This window comes from Mandrillus leucophaeus, unplaced genomic scaffold, assembly GCF_000951045.1.
Source record: "Mandrillus leucophaeus isolate KB7577 unplaced genomic scaffold, Mleu.le_1.0 Scaffold440, whole genome shotgun sequence".
NCBI classification, from domain to species: domain Eukaryota; kingdom Metazoa; phylum Chordata; class Mammalia; order Primates; family Cercopithecidae; genus Mandrillus; species Mandrillus leucophaeus.
The window spans coordinates 914112-922616 of NW_012104699.1; the positions used below are offsets into that span (position 1 = coordinate 914112).

The window sequence follows — 8505 nt, forward strand, 5'->3', positions numbered from 1 at the left end:
TTTTTTAAAAATGTTATATTGTAGATGATGTGTACTAGGTAGGCAGCCATAGGGTGGCTGTGTCTGTACTGAATATGTACAGATGTTTTTTGTCATACTTCCCTAAACAATACGTTTTCATAGCATTTACAATACATTAGGTATTACAAGTAATCTAGAGATGATTTAAAGGATACGGGAGGATGTGCCTAGGTTATAAGCAAATACACTGTTTTATATAAAGCACTTGAGCGAAATTATACATTCTCAAGGGGTGCTGGAACCAATCCCTGAGAATACCAGGAAATGACTTTATTCAAGAGAAAACTGAAACTACCCAAGGCTTTACCACATTCATAGTTTCCTTCCAGAGTAAATTCATGATTCATGAATCTAAAACACACAAGGACTAATACTTTTCCACACTTCTTACAGTCATAAGGTCTGTCACCAGTGTGTCACACCACGTGCCTTCAAAAGACTGGAAGAGAAAGGTTTCCCATATTCTGAGTATCACTGTGTTTTTCTTAAGTGTGAGTTTTTTCATGGTTTGTAACAGTACTGGAAGAACGGAAGGCTTTATCACATTTTTTACATTCATCCAACTTTTCTCTGATTGAGTCCTTTCATGTCTTTGAAGGGGGCTGAGGCAATAAAATAACATTCCCACATTCTTTACATGCATAGGACTTGTCTCCAGTGAGTTCGTCCATGTATTTTTACGTACTTAGAACTACCGAAGGCTTTTCCACATGTTTGGCATTCATAGGGTTTCTCTCCAGTGTGAATCCTTTCATGACTATGAAAGGAACTAAATCAAATGCTTTCCCCCATTCCTTACATTCATAAAGTTTGTGAAGTGTGGGTACTTTTGTGTTTATGAAAGGCACTGGGATAAGTGAATGTTTTTCCATAGTCCTTACATTTATACACCTGCTCTCCAGTGTGAATTCTTTCATGTATTCGAAAGTAACCGGAATAACTAAAGGCTTTCCCACATGGCTTACATTCATAGGGTTTTTCACCAGTGTGATTCTTTTCATGATTTCGAACAGAACTGGGATATCTAAAGGCTTTGCCACATTGTTTACATATATAGGGTTTCTCTCCGGAGTGAATTCTTGCATGTTTTCAAATGGAACTGGAACAACTGAAGGCTCTCCCACATTGCTTACATTCACAGGGTTTCTCTCCAGTGTGAGTCCTTTCATGTCTTCTAAATGAATAGGGTGAGGAAAAGGTTTCCCACATATTTCACATTTATGAGGTCCATCTTCAGTGTGCATTACCACGTGTCTTTGAAAGCTTATGAGATGAGATAACACTTTCCCACATTGCTGACATGCATAGGGTTTTTCTCAGTGTGAGTTCTTTCATGCATTTGAATGTAATTGGAACACTTGGACGTTTTCCCACATTGTTTACACCTGAAAGGACTCACACTGGAGAGAAACTTTGTATGTCTATGAAAGGAACTGGGACAACGGAAGGGTTTCCCACATTTACTACATTCATATGGCTTCTCTCCAGTGTGAGTTCTTCCGTGTACTCAAAGGGTAGTGGCATAACCAAAGGATTTACCACATCGTTTACATTCATGAGGTTTCCCCCTCAGTGTGAGTTCTTTCATGGGTAAGATATAAATGTAGATTATCAAAAGCCTTCCCACAAAACTTACATTTATAAGGTTCCTCTTCACTGTGAATTACCAGGTTTCTTCGAAAGGTTTGAACAGAAATGAAGGTTTTTCCACATTTCCTACAATCATGGAGTTTCTTTCCAGTGTGAGGCTTTTCATGCGTTTGAAAGGAGTGGCAAAAGCTGAAGGTTTTCACACACTGCTTATGTGGCTTCTGTGTTCCTGATACTCATATGATTTGTGTCCAGTGTCAGCTCTGATGCAGCAATTAAGAGATGAATGATCCATGTTGCCTTCTCCACACACACTGCTTTCACATGGTCGTCTTCGTTATACCATGTGGAATAAGGCTTAAGATTTCTTCACATTGACCATCTTCTTTACCTTCACAGACTCTCTCTACCATATGACTGCTGTGAGAAATCAGAAGCACAATACAAAGGGTTGGTTTATAAATGATTTTATGTTCATTAGTAGGTATCTGATTTACATATTTTACATTATGATGGAAAGTGTACGTTTTCTGGCCTGTCTGAATGGTGTAAATGTCAATGGACCGAATACTCTGCAAGAGGGCTGCATTACACTTATTATCAAAAGAAATTGACTGTGAACATCAATGTTAACACTGGTTCCAGGGCAACTATTTTGAAAACACTGGATATTTATGTTTTGTGGAAGTATATTTTTTTTTGGAAAAAAATTTTTTTTTGGAGACAGGGTCTCACTCTGTCACCCAGGCTGAAGTGCAGTGGAATGTTCACGATTCATCACCCCCTTGACCTCCTGAGTTCAAGCCATCCTCCCTAATAGCTGGGACCTCAGGCGCATGCCACCATGCCTGGCTAACTTTTATATTTTTGTAGAGATGGGGTTTCACCATGTTGCCCAGGCTGGTCTTGAACTCCTGGGCTCAAGCAGTCTGCCTCCCTTGACCTCCCAAAGTGCTGGGATGACAGGCGTGAGCCACCATGCCCAGCCTGGAAAAATTTTTCTAAAAATGAATGAATTTGAAGACTGCTTCATTTTCTTTGCTTGCTTTTAAAATTATTTTGTCATTCTAACAGTATCTTTTTTTTTCTTTTTTGAGACAGAGTCTCACTCTGTTACTCAGGCTGGAGTACAGTGGCGCGATCTTGGCTCACTGCAACCTATGCCTCTGGGTTCAAGCCATTCTCCTGCCTCAGCCTCCTGAGCAGCTGGGACTACAGGCACCCGCCACCACGCCTAGCTAATTTTTTGTATTTTTAGTAAAGACAGGGTTTCACCATGTTAACCAGGATGGTCTCAATCACCTGACCTCGTGATCCACCTGCCTCAGCCTCCCAAAGTGCTGGGATTACAGGCGTGAGCCACCACACCTGGTCCATTCTAACAATATCTTAAGGGACATAGCTCTAGGTTGTAAGTGCAGTTTACCTTATATTTCTTCTGGAATTCTTGTACTGATCTTCAGTGATCTGGTCTTTACATTTTAGGAATAAAATTTAGACCCATAAAAGTCATAAGTTATTACAAAATTACAGAAAAATTACTAGATTCTATGTTCATGGGACACTGTGGCCATGGCTGATTTATTCACCAAAGTTCAGTTGAACCTTGGCCAACATGGGTTTGAACTGCATAGTCCACTCATGCATGTTTTCATCAGCTCTTGCCATCCCTAAGAGCAAGACCAAGCCCTCCTTTTGCTCAGGTTACTCAATGTGAAGACAAGGAAGAACATCTTGATAATCCACTTTGACTTACTAAAGTCAATATATCTTCTAATTTTTTTGATAACCTTTTCCAAAGAAAAACTTGCTTTATTGTAAGAATACAGTACATATAATATACCAAACAGGCTTGGCATGGTAGCTCATGCCTGTAATTCCTGCACTTTGGGATGCTAGGGAGGGGGAAAGCTTGAGGCCAAGAGTTCCAGACCCTCCACCTTACAAAAAAATTGTACAAAAAGTAGCTGGGGATGGTGGCACTCGCCTGTAGACCTAGCAAGTCTATGTCTAAGAGACACTGTCTTAAACATATATATACACACACACTGTCTCAAAAAAAAAAAAAAGTCTCAGTCTGTCACCCAGGCTGGAGTGCAGTGGTGTGATCTTGGCTCACTGCAACCTCCCCCTCCCAGGTTCAAGTGATTCTCATGTCTTAGCCTCCCAAGTAGCTGGGATTACAGGTGCCTACCACCACACCCAGCTAATTTTTGTATTTTTAATAGAGATGGGGGGGTTCATGATGTTGGCCAGGCTCGTCTCGAACTCCTGACCTCAAGTGATTCACCTGCCTCGGCCTTCCAAAGTGCTGGGATTACAGGCGTGAGCCACTGTGCCCAGCCACACACATTTATTATTTATTTTTATTTTTATTTTTTTCATACAGGGACTCACTCTGTTGCCCAGGCTAAAGTGTAGTGGTACAATCATGGTTTACCACAAGCTCAACCTTCCCAATTCAAGCAAACCTGCTGCTTCAGCCTTCTGAATAGCTAGGAACACAGGTGTGCCACCATGCCTGGCTAATTTAATTTTTTATACAGACAGGATTATCACTTCATTGCTACAGCTGGTCTCAAAATCCTGAACTCAAGCAATCCTCCCGCCTCAGCCTCCCAAAGTACTGGAATTACAGGTGTGAGCCCCCACACCTGGCCATATATATGTATATAGATATATACCAAACATAAAATACGTGTTAATAGACTTTGTTATCAATAAAGCTCTGGTCTACAGTCATCTATTAGTAACTTTTTAGGGACTCTAAATTCACAGGCATCTGATTGTGTGAACGATCAGAGTCTGTAGCCCCCACCTTGTTCAAGGGTCTACTGTATTGCCTACTATGTTCCAAATCATTGAGCAATGGAGATGACCAGGAAACACTTGTTCTGTAATTGACTAAGTGAAGAAATGATGTCATCCTTACCTACAGACATCAGGTTCCTGAAGGTTTCCCGCATCACATCTCTGTAGAGATTCTTCTGGGAAGGTCCCAGCAAAGCCCATTCCTCCTGGGTGAAGGTCACAGCCACATCCTCAAAGGTCACTGAGTCCTGAAACATCCCACATGTGCAGAGAAGGAAGGTTCAGACTGACAGCGCTAGGAATCTACACTCACTTTAGAGGAAGTTCACACAATGCTATAGACTCCAAACAATTATTCAATGACTTGGTCAGCCTTTCCTGTCTACACTCACTTTCTCCATCACAGCAATTCTGATGCTAGAACTGAATATATTCAGTAAAGTAACAGCCAACAGGGACACGCCTCTCACTGGTGATTTCAGGGACTGAGATATGCTACCTGGATCACCTCTAGTGTCTCTCTGTATAGTGGGTCGGTACTACCTCTCATGAGAAAGTCCCAAACATAACTGCATAGTCTTACATGTTTATTTAGAAAGTTGAACTTCTGATAGTATCTAGGGGCTAGATTTAGGAAGACCTGCACCAACATAACACATGGGGTTGTGTGTTCCTTAACTACTTACGCAAACAATATGGTATCTGCCTAATTCCCATTTTCCCTCAGTCTGATATTTTCAGCTGAAGCAGTGTACCTAATCAGCCCTTGCTAGGTGTGAATAATTTCCCCTTCCAAAGCTCATAACGAAATTTGATCCCCAATGTGTCAGTACTGAAAGCAGGGCCTTTAAGAGGTCATGAGGACTCTGCCTCATGAATGGATTAATCCACTGATGAACTGAAGAGGTAATGAATTAATGGGTTATCCTACAAATAAGACTTGTGGCCTTGTAAGAAGAGAAACAGACCAGGGTTAGCACAATCAGCCCCCTTGCCTAGTGATCTCCACTGCCTCAGATAGTAAAGAGCAAGAAGCTTTCACCAGATGTACCCCCCATTTGCCCTTGGATTTCCAAACTTTGAGAATTGTACAAAATAGGTATTTTTTATATATTAACCCAAATTCAGGGGTGTTTTTTTATTTGTTTGTTTTGAAACAGTCTTGCTGTGTTGCACAGGCTGGAATGCAGTGGGGCAATCTTGGCTCACTGCAGCCTCAACCTCCCAGTTCAAGTAATTCTCCTGCCTCAGCCTCCCAAGTAGCTGGGATTACAGGCATGCACCACCATGGCGGCTTTGTTTTTGTATTTCAGTAGAGATGGGGTTCTACCATGTTGGCTGGGCTGTTCACAAACTCCTGGCCTCAAACGATCCACCTGCCTCAGCCTCCCAAAGTGTTGGGATTACAGGCATGAGCCACCATGCCCAGCCAGATTTCAAGTATTCTATTACAACTAACAGAAAACAGAGCCATGAAAAAATACTCTGGGCACAGAGTCTGTAATGAGTGACCCTGGCAGATAACATTTCACGTGTTTCATCACCACATGTTATTTGGGGGACAGAGCCCATCCTGTGCGGTTACAATAAAAGAACATCTGTACAAGAAGTCCTGAAGGGAGTGCTAAATACCAGCCACCACAAAAGCACACTTAAGTTCACAGACCAGTGACACTATAAAACAACCACACAAACAAGTCTGCATAATAACCAGCTAACAACATGACAGGATCGAGTCTACACATATTAATAAATACTAACCTTGACTGTAAGCAGGCTAAATGCCCCAATTAAAATGCACAGTGGCAACCTGGATAAAGAAGCAAGATCCAATGGTATGCTGTCTTCAAGAGACCCATCTCACACACAGTGACACCCTTAGGCTCGAAGTAAAGGGATAGAGAAAAATCTACCCTGCAAACAGAAAACAGAAAAAAGCAAAAGGACGTGGTTTGGATTTGAATCTCCACCCAAATCTCATGTCAAATTCTAATTCCCAATATTGGAGGTGGGGCCTGGTGGGAGGTGATTGGATGGTGGTACTTCATGAATGGTTTAGCACAATCTTTGTGGGACTGTTCTTGTGATGTAAGTTCTTGTGAGAACTGGTCATTTAAAAGTCTGTGGCACCTTGCCCTGCTCTCTTCTTGTTCCTTCTCTGGCCATGTGAAGTGCTGCTCCCCCTTTGCCTTCCACCATGATTGTCAGTTTCCCAAGGCCTCCCCAGAAGCTGAGCAGATGCCATCCTTCCTGTACCATGCTTCCTATACAGTCTGCAGAATCATGGGCCAATTCAACCTCTTTTCTTTATAAATTATCCGGTCTCAGGTATTTATCACACTGCAAGAATGGAGTAATACAAGAAAATTGGTACTGAGAAGTGGGGCACTGCTATCAAGATATCTGAAAATGTGGAACTGGCTTTGGAACTTCTTAACAGGCAGAGGTTGGAAGAGTGTGGAGGGCTCAGAAGACAACAGGAAGATGAGGGAGTTTGGGACATTCTAGAGGCTTGCTGAATGGTTGTGACCAAAATACTGATAGTGATATAGACAATAAAGTTCACGCTGAGGAAATCTCAGATGGAAAGGACAATACTTATTAGTATTTATTGGGAACTGAAGCAGAGGTCATTTTTGTTTTTCCTTAGCCAAGAGCTTGGCTGTACTGTGCCTCTGCCCTAGGGATCTGTGGACTTTTTTGTTTTTGTTTTTGTTTTTGTTTGCAACTGAGTGGTGACTCTGTCGCCCAGGCTGGAGTGCAGTGGGACAATCTCGGCTCACTGCAGCCTCCGCCTCCTGGGTTCCAGCACTTCTCCTGCCTCAGCCTCCCGGGTAGCTGGGATTATAGGCATGCGCCACCACGCCTAGCTAAGTTTTGAACTTTTAGTAGAGACAGGGTTTTAACCATGTTGGCCAGGCTAGTCTCAAACTTCTGACCTCAGGTGATCCGCCCGCCTCAGCCTCCCCAAGTGCTAGGTTACAGGTGTGAGCCACTGTGCCCAGCCAGGATCTGTGGAACTTTTGAACTTAAGAATGATAACTTAGGGTATCTAGTGGAAGAAATTTGAAAGCAGCAAAGCATTCAAGATAGGACCTGGCTGCTTCTAACAGCCTATGCTCAAAGAAATGCCACAAAACTGCAACTTCTATTTAAAGGGGCAAAGCAGAGTAAAAAATTTAGAAAATGTGCGGCCTGGCCATGTGGTAGAAAAGAAAGCACATTTTCAGGGAAGGAATCAGGCAGGCTGTATAAATTTGCATAAGCAAAAAGGAGCCAAGTGTTAACAGCGAAGACACTGGGGAAAAAGCCTTTAAGGTATTTCAGAGACCTTCATGGAAGCCCCTCCCATCACAGGCCCAGAAGCCTAGCAGGGAGGAATGGTTTGTGAGCCAGACCCAGGGCCCCACTGCCCTGCACGGCTTCATGACACCACTACCCTAAATCCCAGCTGCTCCAGATCCAGCCTTGGCTCAAAGGCCCCCAGATACAGCTTGGGCCACTGTATCAGAGGGTGCAAGCCATAAGCCTTGGCGGCTTCCATGTGGTGTTAAGCCTGCAGGTGTGCAGAATGCAAAGGTTGAGGCTTGGGTGCCTCCACCTAGATTTCAGAGGATGTATGGAAAAGCCTGGATGTCCAGGCAGAAGCCTGCTGCAGGGGCAGAGTCCTCATGGAGAACCTCTACCAGGGCAGTATGGGGGAGAAGTGTGGGGTTGGAGCCCCCAGAGTACCTGCTGGGGTACTGCCTAGTGGAACTTTGAGAAGAGGACCATCTTCCAGACCCCAGAATGGTAGATCTACCAAGAGTTAGGACCCTGCACCTGGAAAAGCCACAGGCACTCAATGCTAGCCCATGATAGCAGCTATGGGGCTAAACCTTGCAAAGCCACACGAGCAAAGGAAGAATTTTCTTATGTTAGAAAATAAGTATAAAGAAGAGAACTGACAAATTCAACATAATTAAAATTAAGAAGAGTTGGCAGGGCACAGCAGCTCACGCCTGTAATCCCAGCACTTTGGGAGGCCAAGGTAGGTGGATCACAAGGTCAAGAGATCGAGACCTTCCTGGCCAACATGGTGAA

General features: G+C 43.2%; 1 long non-coding RNA gene across 1 annotated transcript in view; it reads right to left on the reverse strand.

Moving 5' to 3' along the window:
- Nucleotides 1–1726: 1726 nt before the first annotated feature.
- Nucleotides 1727–8505, reverse strand: part of LOC105549477 — a 22853-nt gene continuing 16074 nt past the window's right edge. The window contains exons 2-3 of the long non-coding RNA XR_001007543.1: nt 4544–4670; nt 1727–2031 (exon numbers count right to left, since the gene is read on the reverse strand). This is a non-coding gene — a long non-coding RNA (uncharacterized LOC105549477). The remainder of the gene's footprint in view (nt 2032–4543; nt 4671–8505) is intronic.